This window comes from Crocuta crocuta, unplaced genomic scaffold, assembly GCF_008692635.1.
Source record: "Crocuta crocuta isolate KB4526 unplaced genomic scaffold, BGI_CrCroc_1.0 scaffold235, whole genome shotgun sequence".
NCBI classification, from domain to species: Eukaryota; Metazoa; Chordata; class Mammalia; order Carnivora; family Hyaenidae; genus Crocuta; species Crocuta crocuta.
The window spans coordinates 10,423,372-10,442,391 of NW_027531285.1; the positions used below are offsets into that span (position 1 = coordinate 10,423,372).

General features: G+C 40.4%; 1 protein-coding gene across 2 annotated transcripts in view; it reads left to right on the plus strand.

Moving 5' to 3' along the window:
* The first annotated feature begins 14,607 nt into the window (after positions 1-14,607).
* Positions 14,608-19,020, plus strand: part of NDUFAF6 (NADH:ubiquinone oxidoreductase complex assembly factor 6) — a 30,862-nt gene continuing 26,449 nt past the window's right edge. Inside the window, exon 1 of one of the 2 annotated variants that reach the window (XM_077771321.1) lies at positions 14,608-14,731. The gene's annotated coding sequence lies outside the window, so the exon portion shown is untranslated. The remainder of the gene's footprint in view (positions 14,732-19,020) is intronic. The other variant, XM_077771320.1, reaches the window with a different exon arrangement.

Below are 19,020 nucleotides of genomic sequence, written 5' to 3' on the forward strand. Positions count from 1 at the left end.
ACCCAACTAGAAGGGAGAAGTCATAAGCATCCATTGATGTAGTCTATATAGGTCAACATTCCAGGAAGAGAGTAGGATGGAGAAGAGTAAGAAGAGATCTGACTGGAAAGGTCAAAAGATATTTTGCCAGAAGTCTCTACAGGATTTCTAACAACCCCCAGGTATTTAGCTGGTATTATGCTACCTAGATTGATCCAGTTCTTCTTGACCGTATTTCGTAATTCATAGATGCTGGATATGTATTAAAATATGCCAAAGTGCCTATCTGCTGATTCATGGGATACCCTCACAGCTAGGTAAGTCGCATCCATTCCTGCTTTTCTAGTTTCAGAGTTATTTGCTGTTTTATTCCCCCTCCCCAGTCAACTCCTAAAAATGGACAGTCCAATTATACATACTTGGAACAGTTCCCTAATTAAGTAATGAGACCGTTAAAGAAAGACACTTGTCATACTGCTATCACCACCATCACTCATCTTGGTTTTGAAAAATCTTATAGAAATGTTCAAATATGAAAAATACCATGGAGAATAAGATAATGTGTATTCATATATCCACCATCCTGATTTAGAAAATGTTAATATTTTGAGATCTGTTTCACAATTTTTAAATAAAATATCACAGAGTGGAAGCCTTCTTGTCACTTCTCATTACCTCCTACTCATTCATTCATTAATGCCTTCATTCATTACTTTCATTTTTGAAAGATTTATTGAGGGCGCCTGGGTGGCCCAGATGGTTGAGCACCTGACTTTGGCTCAGGTCATAGCACCATGGTTTGTGAGTTCAAGCCCTACATCAGGGTTGCTGCTGTCAGTGCGGAGCCTGCTTTGGATCCTCTGTCCCATTCCCCCCACCCTCCCCACCCCCTGCTCACACACTCTCTCAAAAATAAACATTTTAAAAAATAAAAAGATTTATTTAACAACTATTTACTGTGCTATAACACCATGGGATAAAAACAAATAAAACTGAGACTTATTTCCTTTCCTCAGGGTGCTGCCAATCTAGCAATGATACCCCCAAAATGGTTGATAGTCTATTTTCAGTAGGTGGGTGTGAACATATAAAAGGGGGAGGGACTAAGGAAACAACAGCTTCTGCATTGAAAACTGGCAATATAAGACCACAGTGGAAACCAAAGAGTGAGATGGACAGAATTCCAATTGCACTAACATAGTGACCACTTTGCCTCTTTTTGCTTCTGATAGAATTGTATGGTAAATGCCCTTTTAGCAAAAGAAAAACCTGCCATCAAATAGTCATTTGACATCGGTCAATTTTTATTACAGTTTTTAGTGCCTAGTCTATACTGAGCATAGAGACAGTATTAAAAGCTCAAAAAAGAAAATCAATACATAACTTTCAGGCCTAAAATTGTATAATTGTATATATTTTTTAAATTGTAATTGAGGATAAAGAAATACACTACACTGACAAACATAATACATTGAAATTCTTCTTAGTCATAATTGACACTAAATTTTCTAAAATCAGATAACTGTAAGGCTTGCCTATTAAATGAGTAGGGGAAACTTTTCACAAGGGAAACTATTCCTTTTAAGCTTGAATGTCTTCACATTCTGCTATTCTGCTGGGTCAGGTTTGTCTGGGTCTACAAAGGGAAGACTGCAAGTCTATGCAGTGTCTTGGTGCAGACACCAAGGTACCCCCTTGATAGGAGGTACCCCCTCTGGGCTCATACAGCCCTGCTAGTTTGTGCCCCTGTGTGAAAAAAAAATAGGCTCCCTTTCCTCTGAGACAGCCCCAAACCAGCACACACCAGCCCCATCAACCCCTCGGCCCAACGTGTTTGTGCACTGCACACATTGTACAACCAGGTGCCTTGTTTCCACTGCCAAAAGACATGGCTTTCAGCACACTACACAGAACACCTCCCAATGCCGGGCACCTGGCCAGGCACTGGAAATAAAAAGGGGAATGAGACAGAGTCTACCTTTGGTGTCTGGGAAGAGGGCCAAATAAACAGATCACCACAATAAGACCTAGTACAGTGATCAAGGAGAAACAAACAGGATCACGAATGAAGAAACCGCTCATTTTTTCTTGATGGGGCTATGGTCAAGGAAAGTTCAGAAAGGAAGAGGCTTCTGCATTGGGGTTCATAGAACGAGTAGACATTCATGAGATGGGAAAAGGGCATTAGGACATTGATGACAAGGATAAGCCTGAGAGTCTCTTCCTGCACCCCAGTCTCAGGAAAGCACAGGGCTGCAGCTTTATCAGTTTGATCTGGATTTTGGGTCCTACCACTTTTGTCGGGCTTGTCTATGTCTCTTTTTGTCTTTGAAGTGATCCAGACAAGCTCAGCAGTGGGGCTTGTATACACAGTGTTAAAAAACAGTGTTCATTTGCCAGGACTGTCCCCCCACACAGCTCTCTTGGGAGTCTGCAGAGGCAGGAGGTGGCTGGTCAAAGGCCAGTGATTTGGGAACATGGCCAAACGGCCTCCTTGAAGATACAGCACACAAGGACATTCCAGGAAGAGGGTATAATACCACAGTATTTTCTTGGCCAGATGGAAATATCCTAGTGACAAACATATTTAATTTGGCTGCAGGTGTGACCCATGATTATGCAATAGAATTGGGGATCAGCTAGAATGTAATTTTTCAAAGACCTAGGCTGCTTATTTCCCTAGAAGGATCAGTTACTTTTACCCAGAAAAGCTCTTCTAAGACCATAGGCTACATTTCTAACTCTAACGAACCTTTCCCCCTGTTGGCCTGTGCTACTGGTTGCTAGAAGAATCTGGAGTAAGCATGTGTACAGCATAGCTCCACAGAAGCCACTTCACTCTCAGAAAAACAACTAGGTGTGTGTCCTTTTGGCAGGAAGTTAGAGAGGTCTTCTCTGGGTCATTGAGGGAAAGTGGTCATATGCAGGCCTCAGACTAATTGTATAGGGTGGAGGGATCAGAGGCAATGACCTTGATTTCTTCCCCTATGGTAGGCACTCTGATGTTGCTGTGATGTACTGAAATGACGGTGTCCCCTGACCCTGTTTGTGGAGTTCAAGGAGGACTAGAAGCTTCACTGAGCGCTGTTCAGCACAATAAGGACATCAACAACAAACCTGCTGACTGTGTTTTTACTGATCAGTTCCAAACTAGCTATTCCAGGCCACACATTCAGAAACTAGGTTCTCCTTTGATGACCCCTGTGTTGAAATAAAAGGAGGTTGCGAATTTTGCAGCACCAGCCCTCAGGAACTGCCTGAGGGCCCTCATTGCAACAATCTGATAACAGCAGAGAGCATTGAGGAGTACCTCCCTGCCCATGTTTGCAATCCTGCAGTGCTCCAAACTCCTTCTGAGGCTCCCACCAACTAGGGACTGGAAAACCTTTGGCCCTTATTAGTACCCAGGTAGGAGTCATCAATGAGAACAAGAAACAAACTCAAAAACAGTTTGTAAACACAAAAAGAACATTCCTACAAAGTAGGCAGGCACATTAACACAACCCCACACAACCAGACCAGGGATATGTTGGCCAATATTTAAGGACTCTGCAAAAGGGGATCACATGTCGATGAATATCACTGGGAAGTATGATAAAGACTTGACATTCTTCAGCTCAGGAATGTGAAAAAGATACCCCCATTCCTCCAGTTGCAGATGCCAAAACTACAGGAACCATCATTGATTTCTCTCTTTTCTCCACTACTTTCCCCCCATCAGTCTGTCAGCAAGTCAATCTCCAAATTATATACTGATCTGTCCACTTCTTTTTATGTCCTCTACCATCATCCCAGTCCAAGCCACAGTAATCTTTTGCCCAGACAACTTCAATATCCCACCTACTGGTTTTTCTATACTCACTTTGCTCCCCTCCACCTCTGATTTCAGTATGGGGACATCTTTCTGAGCATAAACTAATGGAAGATACTAAGAAAATAAGAATTATATGTATTTGACAACAAAGAAAGCTTAAAATTTTGAACGAGAAAAAAATATCACCACACATATCCCTTAGCAGAAGTGAGAGGGTTGCGGCAAAGAAAAAATTTACTTTTTACTATATTATCACTTATTACTATACTTACCATATTATTTCTGTATTACTTAATTCATTCAGTGAGTATGTATTTTAAAACTTTTTAAAAATGTTTATTCATTTTGAGAGAGAGAGAGCAGGGGAGGGGCAGGGAGAGAGGGAGACAGAATCTGAAGCAGGCTCCAGGCTCTGAGCTGTTAGCCCCCAATATGGGGCTCAAACCCATGAACCACGAAATCATGACCTGAGCAGAGGTTAGACGCTCAACCGACTGAGCCAGCCAGGCACTCCTGAAAAATCCACTTCTAGGCTCACTCATGACCACTGGTAGGAAGCTTCAGTTCTTTGCCTTATGGGCCTCTATACAGGGCTGCTCACATGCATGGCAGCTGGCTTCCCACAGAGCAAGTGATGGGTGGGGTGGGTGTGGGGATCCCAACATGGCAAATACAGACCTTTTATAACTGTATCTCAGAAGTGGAATATCATCACTTATGCTGCATTCTACTTGTTAGAAGTAAATCTACCTCATGCTCATGGGGAGGGAGATTAAGCTTAATCTCTTGAAGAAAAAGGTATTACAGAGTTGTGGACATATATATCTTTTAAAGCAGAGTGCCCACAGAGCATGAGCAAGGGAGGGGCAGAGAGACAGAGGGAGACACAGACTCTGAAAGCAGGCTCTAGGCTTTGGGCTGTCAGCGCAGCACAGCACAGAACTCGATGCAGGGCTTGAACTCAAGAATTGCGAGACTGTGACCTGAGCTGAAGTTGGATGCTTAACTGGCTGAGCCACACAGGCGCCCCTGTGGACCGGGGCAGTATATAACAACCACAGATATATACTAACTAATGACAGTGGCTGCCCAGGGGTTATGGGGGAGTTAGGAGAAGGGCAGATGTGGAACGGGTAGGAGAAAAATTTTCATTGGTATCTTTAATTGTGATAAGATCAATATAACAAAATTTATCATTTTCACCATTTTTAAGTGTACAGTTCTGTGGCATTAAGTCCGTTCACACTGTTATGCAACCATCACCACTATCCATCTCCCGAATTATTTTCATTTTGCAAAACTCAACCTCTCTACCCATTTGACAATAACTGCCCCCTCCTTCTCTATAGCCCTAGTAATCACCATTCTTTCTATCTCTATGAATTTGACTACTCCAGAGACCTTATATAGGAGGAATCATATCATGTGTGTCCTTTTGTAACTGGCTTCTTTCACTTAGCATAATATCCTTAAGGCTCATCCACATTGTAGAATGTGTCAGAATTTCCTTCCTTTTAAAGGCTCGATGATATTTCATTGTATGTACAAACCACACTTTTTATCCATTCATCTGTCTTTGAACATATGGTTTGCCTCTACCCCTTCACTATCGTGAATGATGTTCCTATGAACACACATGTACAAATAATTCTTCGAATCCTCACTTGTATATTTTTATATTAAAATTTTTTATACCATGGAAATTACATTAATCACCAGCTGCTACATAACAAACAACCCCAAAACTTGGTGGCTTATAGTAACGATGACTTATTATTTCTCTTGTCTCTGTGGGTTGGCTGGGTGGTTCTGCTTGTTTACCTGGCTTCGGTCACATGGTGGCATTCAGCTGGGAGATGTGGAGGGCCCAAAGTCCATGCTGGCCTCATTCACACGGCTGCCAGTTGATCTTGGCTCTTGTTCTCCTCCCTGTGACCTCTTAGCCTCTAGCACGTTAGACCAACTTCCTTACATGGCAGACTCAGAGAAGCATGCAAGACAGGGAAAGCAGAACCTGCAAGGTGTCTGAGGCATAGGCTCTGGAATTTGCACAATGTCACTTCTGTTATTCTCTATGGGTCAAAGCAAATGTTACAGACAGCTCGGATTTCAGACAGGGAAAGACAAATACCACATGATTTCACTTATATGTGGAATCTAAAAAACGAAACAAACAACACAAAAACCATTCCTTTTGATTTTTTTAATGTTTGCTTATTTTTGAGAGAAAACAGAATGAGAGTGGGGGAGGGGCAGAGAGCGGGAGACAGAATCTGAAGCAGGTTCCAGGCTCTGAGCTGTCAGCACAGAGCCTGACATGGGCCTCAAACCCACGAACCACGAGATTATGACCATGACCTGAGCAGAAGTCAGACACTCAACTGACAGAGCCACCCAGGTGCCCCCAAGCCAAACAGATGCTTCAATACCGAGAACAAACAGGAGGCTGACAGAGGAGAGGCTGGGGGGGGAGGGCAGAGAGGTTAAATATATAAAGGGGATTAAGGGGTACAAACTTCCGTATAAAATAAATGAATACAGAGATGAAAAGTACATCACAGGAAATACAATCAGTAATATTGTAATAATGCTGTATGGTCACAGATGGTGACTGTAATACTTACCATGCTGGGCACTGAGTAATGTACAGAGTTGCTGAATCATTATATCGTACAACTGAACTAATATAATACTGTATGTTAACTGTGCTTGAAAAACAAGCAAACAACCCACCCAACCAGCTCAGCTTCAAGGGGTTGGGGAATAGACCACCTCTTGATGAGAGTAGCTGCAAAAAATTGGCCATATTTAATCTAATACAGGAATATACTACTTATTCCAAAAGAATAAAAATGTTTATAAGTAAATCTTAATGATATGGAAAAATTCATGCTATATTTTCCTAAGCGGAGAGCAAAACTGTATATGAATTGTGACTCATAGCTCTACCACCATTGTCTCCTGGCTTCCCTGTTGCCTCCCTGACTACTCTATTTTTAGTCTTTTTTCCTGTCTCCGCTAGAGATAATGGCTCAACTCAAAATGCTTAAATAGTAAGGAATACGGATTCTTTCACATAACAGAAAAGTTAGGAGGAAGGCAGCTCCAGTGGCTGAAAATGCACCTACTTGCTAATGTCAGCAGGGCCCCAGGGCCAGGTCAGCATTTCAGCTAGATGCTCAAAACTAATCTCCCTCCTGCATGATGGCTGCTTCAGTCATGAGCGTCTCATTTAAAACTGACAACATCCAGAGGAAGAAGAGGTATGTGTCTTCCTTGTGTCTCTCTGCCCCCTCATCTCTTCATTTTGAAAAATTTTAAATGTACAGAAAAGTTTGGAGTGGTACAATGACGACCCATATACCCTGCACCTAGATTTAACAATTGATGATATTTGCCACATGCCACAATTGCTTAATCTCTCCCTTTCACTCTTTTTTCTATATCATTTGAAAGTAAATCGCAGACATCATGACACGGTATACCTAAACGAATCAGCCTGTATTTCCTAAAAATATATATGTCTCCTATAGATCTATAACAACAGCACACTTAGGAAAAATTAATAGTAACTATTCAGTCTATGTTCAAATTTACGCATTAGTCTCTAAAATGTATTGTATAGTTTTCTTTTTCAAATCAGAATCCAATCAAGTTTCATACACTGCATTTGGTTTTTTATTTCTTTGGTCTTTAAAAAAATGTTTTTTAATGTTTATTAATTTTCGAGAGAGAGAGAGAGACAGAGTGCAGGCAGGTGAGGGGCAGAGAGAGAGGGAGACACAGAACCTGAAGCAGGTTCCAGGCTCTGAGCTGTCAGCGCAGAGCTCGACATAGGGCTCGGACCCACGAATCATGATATCACGGCCTGAGACGAAATCAGATGCTTAACTGACTGAGCCACCCAGGCGCCCTGATATTTCTTTGGTCTTTTAAAATTTAGAACATTTCCCCCAATTCATTTCTCATGACATTTTGTGTTTTTTAAAAAATTATTCTGATATATTTCCTCACGATGCCATTCATCTCATTCCTCTTATCTTTGTATTTCTTGTGAACTTCAAAACTAGATTTAGAAGCATAATTAGATTTATGTTAAACTTTTTTGGCAACAGTATTTCATAAGTGAAATTGTATACTATACCTTTATTAGTGAGGCAAGTTTCTCAGAAGTCCCACAGTAGACTTTTTCTTAAGTGTCATTGACCAGAGCAGGGAAACATGCACTGGCCTGGACCAATCACTGGCGATGGGGGTGGAAACACCATGCTTAGGGTCATTCGTAAGACGTAGTCTGTGGGCTAAAGGATGGTACCGGGTTCCTCTAAGGGAGGAAGGTGAATACGTGTACAAAAAGGGTTCCGCCAGGTGGAGGAAGCAGGAAGCATCCTTGCCCTGAGCCCTTCTGTGCATCAGCGAGTCCCGCTGGTGCTACCTTCACACATGATATTTGCCCGCTTTTCTCCATCTCCACCGCTACAGCTGTCCGAGTCCCCAACAACACTAGCCCAGGCTCCCAACCAGTCTTCCTGCTTCCAATCTAGTCTCCAGATACACACCGAGCTGTCTTTTAAAATTTATGTAGGATTATCCAAACCCCTTCTTTCATCCCTCCGGGGCCTCCCTCGTGCACTGAAGAATCCTCAGTTCTCAATCTGGCCTACAAAACATCACGGCACCAAGGCTCCTGCCTACGTCTCCATTTTCACTTCGTCTACCCTCCCGCGCATTCGGTAAGTACCAGCTACACAGGCTTTCACTCTTTGAATGTGCTGGGCCCTTTACTGATTCAGGGCTTGCGCACACGCGGTTCCCCCAACCACCCCACACCACCCACACGCTCTTTGCCTGGTAGCAGAATGCAGTCGTTGTTATGGGCTCGAATTGTGTTTCCCCAAAATTCATATGTTGAAGTCCTAACCTCCAGTACCTCCGAATGTAACTGTTATTTAGAGATAAGGTTTTCAAAGACATAATTAAGGTAAAATAAGGTCATTAGGGTGGGCCCTAATCCAAAGACTGGTGTCCTTATAAAAGATAATATGAGGACACAGATACAGAGGAAAGAGCGTGTGAAAACACAGGGAGAAAGTGGCCACCTACACGTTCAGGGGAGAAGCCTCAGAAGAAATCAACCCTGCTGACACTTTGATCTTGGACATCTAGCCTCTAGAACTGTAAGAAAATAAATTTCTGTTGTTTAAGCCACCTGGTCTGGGGTACTTTACCACGGCTGCCCTAGCAAACTAATACAGCAGCTAAGCAGGTAGATTCTGGTGTAGCCTTCCTTGATGGAAATCCTCACTCTGCCAAGTACTAGCTGTGTCATTTTGGGCAAGTGACTTAACATTTTCATGTTTTGATTTCCTGTAAAATGGGGATGACAACAATTGCACCAACACAGTGACAACCATCTAGTCTGGCCCAGACTGAGGGGATTCCCGGGATGCACGGCTTCCAGGGCTAGAACGCAAACAGTCCCCCTACACTGTGCATGGCTGTTGTGAGATGGAATACGGGTAGCACACTAGAATGCCTGGCACATGGTAAGCACCCAGTAAGCAACAGGTTTGGCACTATTACTATTATCAATCATATTTCAGATCTCTGCTTAACTGCTCTTTCTCAGAGATACTTTTCCTGACTCCATAACCTGGATGAGGACTCCCTATTAAATTTTTTATAGTGTAAGGTTCATTTTTTTGTTTGTGGTACCCCAGTATCCTTTCTCCTCATTTTCAATAATAATAGGACCCCTGATTTCTAACTGGGTGCATGGCTTCCTGGAATAAAAGCTATTTCCCAGCTTCCCTTGTAGAAAACTAAAGTCTGACTAATGGGACATGAGCAGATGTGATACGTGCAAATTCTGGGTTGTATCCTTAAAGCAGGAGGTTCTTAACCCAAGGGAGCTGTGCACAGACTTCACGGAGTCTGTAAACCGGAATGGGAAACAAATTACATCAGTATTTTTGTGAATTGCTAATGGAAATTTAGCATTTGCTTCAATTAAAAATATAGGCAACAAAGCACAAAAGTATTCGCAGTAACTATGATCGTGTCACCAAATGAAATCACAGACGTGTTCATATCACATAATAGTTATGTAAATATCTCATATATCCTGTTTATCACCACTGTGAGATTTGAAATTGGACTCACTGCAAGTCTAGTTAACGCTTCAGGAAGCACATACATTGCTATATGCCACAGCACAGAAATGACTTATTTATTTATTTAATTTATTTAATTAGAGAGAGAGAGAGAGCGCACACTCCCTCTCAGAGGGAGAGGGAAAGAGAGAGAGAAAGAATCTTAAGCAGGTTCCACACTCAGCACGGGGCCTGACATGGGGCTCAATCCCACAACCTGAGATGAAATCAAGAGTCAGATGCTCAACCAACAGAGCCACCCACAACCCACCAAAATGACTTCTCTCTTAAAGGGAAGGGCATCTTGCCCCTTCTGCTTTCACTCGTGCTGCCAAGTGGAATGAGTGGCCATCGTGACATACAGGCGAATGCTACACTCCTCAGAAGGAAACACTCCGAGGCTGCAAGAGCCTATGTCTCAGGGATCTTGGAATCTCCAGGCAACCTGAGACTGCTTACACCCAAACCACCCGACAGAGGACTAAATGTCTACTCTGTCTATGGCACTGTTATTGTGTCTTTTTTTTTTTTAAATTTTTTGATGTTTTTTAATTTATTTCTGAGAGAGAGAGAGGCAGCATGAGCAGGGGAGGGTCAGAGAGAGAGGGAGACACAGACTGAAACAGGCTCCAGGCTCTGAGCTGGCAGCCAGCACAGAGCACGACGCGGGGCTCGAACCCACGAACCGCGAGATCATGACCTAAGCGAAAGTCGGATGCTCAACCGACTAAGCCACCCAGGCGCCCGTTATTCTGTGTCTTAATTTGAGCAGCTGAACTCATATCTTCATTAACACAATAGCAGTTGTCACATTTTGTAATTACATATTTATTTGTGATGACTTTTTGTGTAAATGTCTTTGCTACTAAAGAATAAGCTGTTTGAGGACGCGCATGTCTATTTGCTTGCTCTAGAATCCTGGCAACTGGTACGGTATACGAACATAGTAGACTTCCAATAAATGTTTTAAATGGAATAACAGCATAATAAATGTTTATGACCACATTTGGCTATTCAAATACTATTATTATACAGGAAATATTTAAGAACAAGCAAAAAGCCTATGCATAGAAAAAAGGTTAGCTCTAATACCAAAATGTAAACAGTAACTGAACTATTGGTTTTAGCATGATTTTTCCCTCCTACATTTGCCTATATTTTCCAGATTTCCTTTAATCATATATATGTATAGCATTAAAAAATGTGTGTGTGTATATAGTTAAATAATATAAAATATATACATATATGTCATTAAAGGGAATCTAAAATACATAGGCAAATTCATGTATGTATATATGTGTGTGTGGGTATGTATATATATATTATATAGATACACATAAATATTATGAAAAACATGTAACAAAACAAAATGGACCAAGAAGTCAGTTGATCCCTGAGGGCCTTGGAGGAGGAGGAGAAAGTGTGTGGAGCATTTTTATCCTGGGAGATTTAACCAGCTGTGGTTTGGTGTAGACCTTCCCAGACCATTTAGATGCTCAAGGTGTCATGTAAAAGCCAAAATGCCAGACCGACTTTTAATAGAAAGAATGAAACTCACTTCTTGGCAGAGGCCATGGAAAAAAATTAGAGGGGAGAAATATTATGGGACAATAAGGCATAACTCTTTAAAATATAGCAATCAACCATAGGACAATCTTTATTGAACTAAAGCTTGGGAAGAAATGTTACTATATTTCATCCATAATTACACAGATGGAACAGTTAAAATCACCATGGAGAGTCATATATTCAGAAACGATATCGTGAGCAAATGTCACAGCTAAATGCCAAGTTAATAAACTGTGCTTCTGTGGTTATTTACTTACAAATGTCAATTTTGGGGTTAAGCACTGGGCTTTTGCCTTGATTGTAACCTTGACTGAATAAAAGTATATGCATATTTCAAATATATTGGTTTTGATATCAAGTATTAGACTAAGGAAATATTTTATGTGCTCATAACTCTTAAAAAATTTAATTTCAAGGGGCGCCTGGGTGGGTCAGTTGGTTGAGCGTCCGACTCTTGGTTTCGGTTAAAGTCATGACCTCATGGTTTGTGGGTTCAAGCCCTATGTTGGGCTCTACTCTGACAGTGCAGAGCTTGCTTGGGATTCTCTCTCTCCCTCTCTCTCTCTGCCCCTCTCCTGCTTGCTCTCTCTCTCAATAAATAAGAAAACATTAATTTCAAAATTAGCAAATAATAGATGTTCTTATAAATGCTAGTTGGTGGTAGTATGTTATCCGCAGCATAATTTTAAAAGTCATTAATTTTTCTTCTACCACCATTAACTGGAATTCTGCCTTAAAGTTTATATATCTATAGGCTCATAACACCTTTAGTATGTATGAGTTTGATTTGCATTAATTTGTGATTACTAGAAATGGTATTTTTCAATACAGATTCATTGGCCTGGAAATGAAAAAAACTAAATATGTCCATCAGAAAGATATGAAACTGGGTAATGGAAATAAAATTGAAGATAAGTTAATAATAGCTAATGGTAGATGTTAAAGAATAATTTTTAACAAAATTGTATAACCATGACTCTTATACAGATATAAAATGAAGACATGTCAAAAATTTCATTGAAATGGCACCTGGCTGGTTTAGTCAATAGAGCATGTGACTCTTGATCTTGGGGTTGTAAGTTCAAGCCCTCTGTTGGGTGTAGAGATTACTTAAAAAAATAAAATCTTAAAAAATTTTTTCATTTAACTCATAATTAATGTGGGAACCAGTAAGATGCTGCAACTAATTCAAAGACATAATCAAAGTACCAGACTATATAGGCAGTTAGGAATGTTTAAGTAAATCAAACTGGTCAATGTCCATAGGATAATAATCAACTGAAACTCCTACGAACATAATTTGCATGTTTATGCACAAGAATAATTTGCATTATTGTCAATATTCTGTAACTTACAGAATTGTAAAATAGCTCAAAGATGATGAAAGGAAACAAGACCTTTTATTTATTTATTTATTTTTAAATTTAANATCACCTGAGCCGAAATTCGACGCTTAACTGAGCCACCCAGGCACCCCACCAAGACCTTTTAGAATCAAGTAAACTGAACGATGTCTAGCTTACCATTGAGACACAATCTTTTTGCTCCTTTTAAACTCTTTTGTTTTTTAATTTTTAAATTTTATTTTAAGGAGAGAGAGTGTGGGAATTGGGGAGAGGGGCAGAAGGAGAGAGAGAGAATCCCAAGCAGGCTCCAAGCTCAGATGGAGCCAGATGCAGGGTTCGAACTCATGACCCTGGGATCATGACCTGAGCCGAAATCAAGAGTTGGCCACTCAACTGACTGAGCCACCCAGGTGCCCCTAAAAAGTCTTTCTTAATGTTTCCCCCTACATAGTTGACTTGTGTTGAGTGTGATTAATGGGCGAGACACTGCCTAGGTGCCTTAAATGTATTATCTCATTTAACTTATACAAGAGCCTTATGAAGTAGGTTTTATAATTATTTCCATTATGTAGGAGAGGTATCTGAGGCACAAGAAAAGGTAAGTGCCCAAGGTCACACAGATAGTAGGAAGCAGAGGCAGGATCTGAATCCATGTTTTGCATCAGCTACAAAACCAAGTATGTGAGTACGTAAAGGAAAAGAAATTGATGGATGTGACCAGACACTTTACATTACATATAGAAGAGGGAAGAAGGAATGATGACTCCATAGTGTTTACCCTGGTTGTGAGAAGGGGATTACTGTGCAATTAAATAAAGAGACTAAAAAGGGGAATTAGTGGACTTTGAAGTAATGGCAAGATGTCCAGATAGGCAGGATATCAGAACTAGAGATGTAGATGTGTGATGTTTTTTCCCTTTTACAGATCAGGTTTAAATTGTGGTATCAAAAACACTAGTGCGTGTCTGTTAGAGCTAAAGGACAGAAGCCCAGAGAGAAAAGAGAACATGAGGGAGGGACTGAGGTCCTGCATAGGCTGCAGAGGCAGTCTCCGGGAGTAAAACCCAAGCAGGTATAACTGGACAGAGTTCTTAGAACCATGCAACAGGGTACACTCCTTTCGGTTTAAGGAGAAACATTAAACTGGAGTCACAAATGCAAATAGTCAGGGTTGAGGCTGAAAAGTAAATAGGGGCCATATCATGGAAGGGCTTTATCCAATGCGCAGTAAGGACTGTCAAGCAAGCAAGGATCATGATCGGATGTGCACTTTAGAAAGAACCAGCCTGGCTACTGCATGAATAGAAGACAGGGCAAATCTGGAGGCAGGAGGTATCACTGGGATCCAGATGTAGGCAGGGATGTATGGCTTGGATCAGGTCAGGTCATGGCAACTAGGCCCACCTTTAATATTTAGATACTGCGGGAAAGAGTACCAAAGGAGGCTCACATACTATGTGAATACCGAAAAGTTATAAATTATGCTAGTAAACAGTCAAACTATTGTCTATCCTCCTACCTTGATAAATACATCTTCAGAAGGACCTGGAAGGAAGGAGGAGAGACAGGGTGGAGTCCACCGGTTTAGGCGGGGCTTTTCTGGAACCCACAAGGCAGGAGAGCGCGGCGGCCGCCGCGATGCAGAGGAGCACAGCGACACCTGGCTCCGCTCCGAGCGGCGTCCCCAGGCCGCGGGCCCGCGGCGGGGGGGNGGGTTGGCGGGGACTGAGGCCGTGGGAACTTGCGCGCTGGCCACCGAATTGTGGCAGAAGTCCTCGTCTGTCACCTTGATTGAACCTTAATATTTACCGAAACGTACTGCATGCACAGCTTTTTCAAAAATGGACGGACGACTAGTAATTTTTAGCTAAGTGAGTTCTTCATGTGTCATGCACTATGCAAAGTACCAGTAACTTACTTAATTTCCTTTACAGATTGTGGTGCACAAATGTAGATCTACCGTTTAGGGTTATGAGGATTAAAGCATTTACAACAGTGCCTGGCACTGTTAGTCAAGGGCACAGTTAGCACAATATAAACCATTATTATCTTATTTAATGGATGAGGATACGAAGGTTTAGAGAGATTAGGGAATTTACCTGAGATGGAGTAGAATAGTCTCATAAAGTCAGGGCCTGATGACAATTTTGTTCAGCCTGATAACACCGGAAGGACTTGGCACATGGCAGTGGCTGTGTAGAGCCGTTAGAGGAATCGGGTCACCAGGTGACCTAGTGAGTCTGGACACGGCCGGCCTTGGAATTTTGCCTGACTGCAAAGATCAATAGCTTAGCCCCTGCTGCCCTTCTGCTACCCTTCTGCTGCCTGTGACATATAACCTTGGTGAAAGGCTCCGAAAAGTACCTGGTCTGAAGAACTTCTGGGAAATGCTAGAATAATTAAGCTCCCTTGAATTTGACTGGACTAGTAAATACAACTTTTTAAAAATTCAATTTTAGCAAAATGTCGCAAACTACAACAGAATTCCCATGCATTTCAGCATTTTGTTTTGTTTTTAATCACTTTTAAAAATAATGTTTCTGCCTTATTTGTTGATTACTTACAGGGGACACAAGATAACAATAGTGGAAATCAGAGCAATAAGCCACAACTGCTAAACAGTTACACTCATTTTTGTATATTTTAAAGTAACATTTTTTTGATGATAAAAAACACAGGTTAGCAAGTTAACATTATTCACTTACTTGTCAGGGCAATTTTTGACAGTAGTAATGTCCTCACTTCCCTATCTGGAGGTGAATAATCACTGTTCCTTATTTCTTATGTATTACTATATAGAAGTAATAGTATGATCACTATATTATAGTATATGTATATATGGTTATTATACTGTTTTTCTAGTAATAGTTTATGGGTATCACATGACAGTTTTCTCAAATATGTATTTACAAATGGACAGATACTTAATCTGTCCATGTAGGTCTTTAAGTGGAATGGAGGCTTCTGACTGGTGATTTATTAAAACGCCTGGATTTTGCATGCAGACTTCATCTGCGTTTATTAATCCTAGGTCCATCACTTGGGAACATTACATTAAAATTCAGCTATTTGCTCATTTATAAATTTCGACTCCTACTTTATAGCCTGGTTATGAGGGTTAAATGCGATGAGGTGTGTAAAAATGCTGCACATAACAGATGCACAATAGTAGTTTTATTAAAAAACAAAATGAAACTTGAAAGGAAGATTATAGTTTCTAGCTTCAGATTGTCCATTAATCTTTGAAAAATTTGGCCTCTGAAATTATTTGTGCAAGACTGTTTTGGACATATATCTTATGCAGAGCTTCCAAATATTGGAAAAGATACCAGGCCAGAAATTCAGGTTAGCCATCCAGAGCTCTGCTAGGAATCTGGGTTCCTGGGGATATCACAAACCTTAATTTACATAGGCTTCTTGGGGCTTGGTTTGGGGAACCCCAAGGCCGCCTCAGGCTTTGGGATTAGTGCTATAAAGAGGTAAGGAGGTGCTAGTGGAGATGTCTGAAAATGCACCTGTNTTTGATGTCTGTCTCTCCCTACCAGACTGAGGTCTATACCTATCTTCAGTGTCTAGACAGTGCTGGCACATAGTGGGCCCTGCATAAATGTTACAATTAGTGAATGAATGAAAGGTCCTGTTGCTATATAGAACCGTCACAGTGTGGCATTTCTGTCTGAAAGACTTGAATAACTAGACGTTGGTTGGCTACTTAAGATATCCTTGTATACCAGCAATCAGTATTTTTATAACACTGATCCTGAGTGATGAAAAAATGGTTAAATAATCAATATATCTTATTCAATATAAAGAAGTTGGTAATATTGTTGAGAAAAATTTCCAACCAAAAATTAAAAAAAACAACACCACAGCACAAAACACAACTTTACGGAGAAACCCTTATTTGAGTCGAGTATCTTATTTCCCAAAGGTTGTTTCCATACTAGTATATCTTCATTTTTCATTTCCCTGTAAAAAACCTGAAGGACTTCACGTATTGATTATTTTTAGGAGATATGAAACAGGTAGGTTATCAAGCCTCATTTTGGAAATTAGGAAATAGATGTGGCAGATATCATTTCTGTCAACTAATTGGATAGAAATTGAGATTGTAGTCTTGATGGCTATTCAGTGTTTTCTATTTCATATTAATTTCCAAGTGTTTTAAACACTTGATGTTTGGAGACTTTTTATATTAAAATTTAATTTTAAAATATATCTATATGTATTTAAAAGTATAAATTAGGGCGCCTGGGTGGCTCAGTCGAGTGTCCAACTTCAGCTCAGGTCATGATCTGTGAGTTCAAGCCCTGCATCAGGCTTGCTACTCTCAGCTCTTAGCCTGCTTTGGATCTTCTGTCCCCACTTCTCTCTTTCCCTACCCCACTTGCACTCTCACTCAAAAATAAATATAACATTAAAAAATTTAAAAAAAATTAAAGTATAAATTAGAGACCTGTTTTGCCTGCATGTCTATTTTGTAGCTGAAACCACTCATGGTGAGAGTTTTTAGTAGAACTGTTTTGTGATAGCAGGGTTACTTGTCATGATCCCTTCCTTTTGTTTATGTGGAAGTCGGAGGAAATTGTGAAGGTTGTGGTGAGAAGAGGTTTAAATTCTGTTAGGCAGATAACAAAAAGTGGACCAGTTGAAATCTGGGAGTAGTCTGAATTTCAGTACCTAAACTCATGAAATGAAGTTGGACCTACTTTATTACCGTCTGGTTTTATAGGAAATAATGTTATAATAAAGTTGCAATGTATTACAGTGAAGGTAGCTTTGTCCTATGATGTATATATAATAAGGACTATGTTTTAAACTTTTTATTTTGAAGTAATTTCATTGCTTTTTTTAAAGTTTATTTATTTTGAGAAAGAGGGAGAGAAGTGGGGGAGGGGGCAGAGAGAGGGAGAGAGAAAGTCCCAAGCAAGCCGGCTTTGGGCTTGATATCATGAAGGCGAGAGCATGACCTGAGCTGAAATCAAGAGTCAGACACTCAACTGATAGAGCCACTCAGGTGCCCCTGAAGTAATTTCAAATTGACATAGAAATTACAGAAATAGTACACAGAGGTCCAATTTACTCTTCATCCAAATTTCGTCATTGTTAACATTCTGAACCATTTGAGCATAAGACATGATGCCCCATTACCTCCCTGTAATATTTCAATGTGTTTGCTTTTTCTTTTCTTTTCTTTTTCTTTTCTTTTCTTTTCTTTTCTTTTCTTTTCTTTTCTTTTCTTTTCTTTTCTTTTCCTTTTCTTTCTTTTCTTCCTTCCTTCCTTTTCTTTCCTTTCTTTCTTCTTTCCTTCTTTCTTCTTTTCTTTCTTTCTTTCTTTCTTTCTTTCTTTCTTTCTTTCTTTCTTTCTTTCTTTCTTTCTTTCAGAGAGAGGAAGAGCGAGCAAGAGAATGAGTGGGGGAGGGGGGCAGAGAGAGGGAGAGACAGAGAATCCAAGCAGGTTCCACTCTGTTAGCACAGAGCCTGACGTGGGGCTCAAAATGATGAACTATGAGATCATGACCTAAGCCCATAAAATCAAGAGTCAGATGCTTAACCGACTGAGCCATGTAAGTGCCCCTAGTGTGTATTTCTTAACCCAGGGTTCCTCTCCCATATAACTATAGTACAACCAACAAAATCAGGGTATTAAAATTGAGGCATTATTACTATTGAATCCATGGACTCCATTCAAATTTTGCTGATTATTTGATTATGTATTTCATACATTTAGGATTATATGATACATTTAATTGTCAAATCTCTTTACTCTTCTCTAGGCTGACACATTTTCTCAGTCTTCCTTTATTTTTCATAAGCATAGCATTTTTTTGAGGAGAGTAGGCCAGTTACTGTGTAGAATCTCTCTCAGTTTGGGTTTATTTAATATTTCTGAGATGCTGGTCTCAGTATCATGATAACTCTATTTCTGTGGTGTGAACCTTTTATTACTTGGTTGAGAAGGTATCTTTTGGGTTTCTCCCTTGTAAATTTAGTTAATAAGAATGTTAGTGTATATTGGGCTCAGAGATTACACTGTGTCTCTATGTGAATATGGACATTTAGTATTTACCAACGTGTATTTGTCTACTTTCTCTTGTTTTAAAAAGACTGGGGGCTTGGGTGATATTATTGCTTCCATGTTCTCTCCGCAGATGCTGCT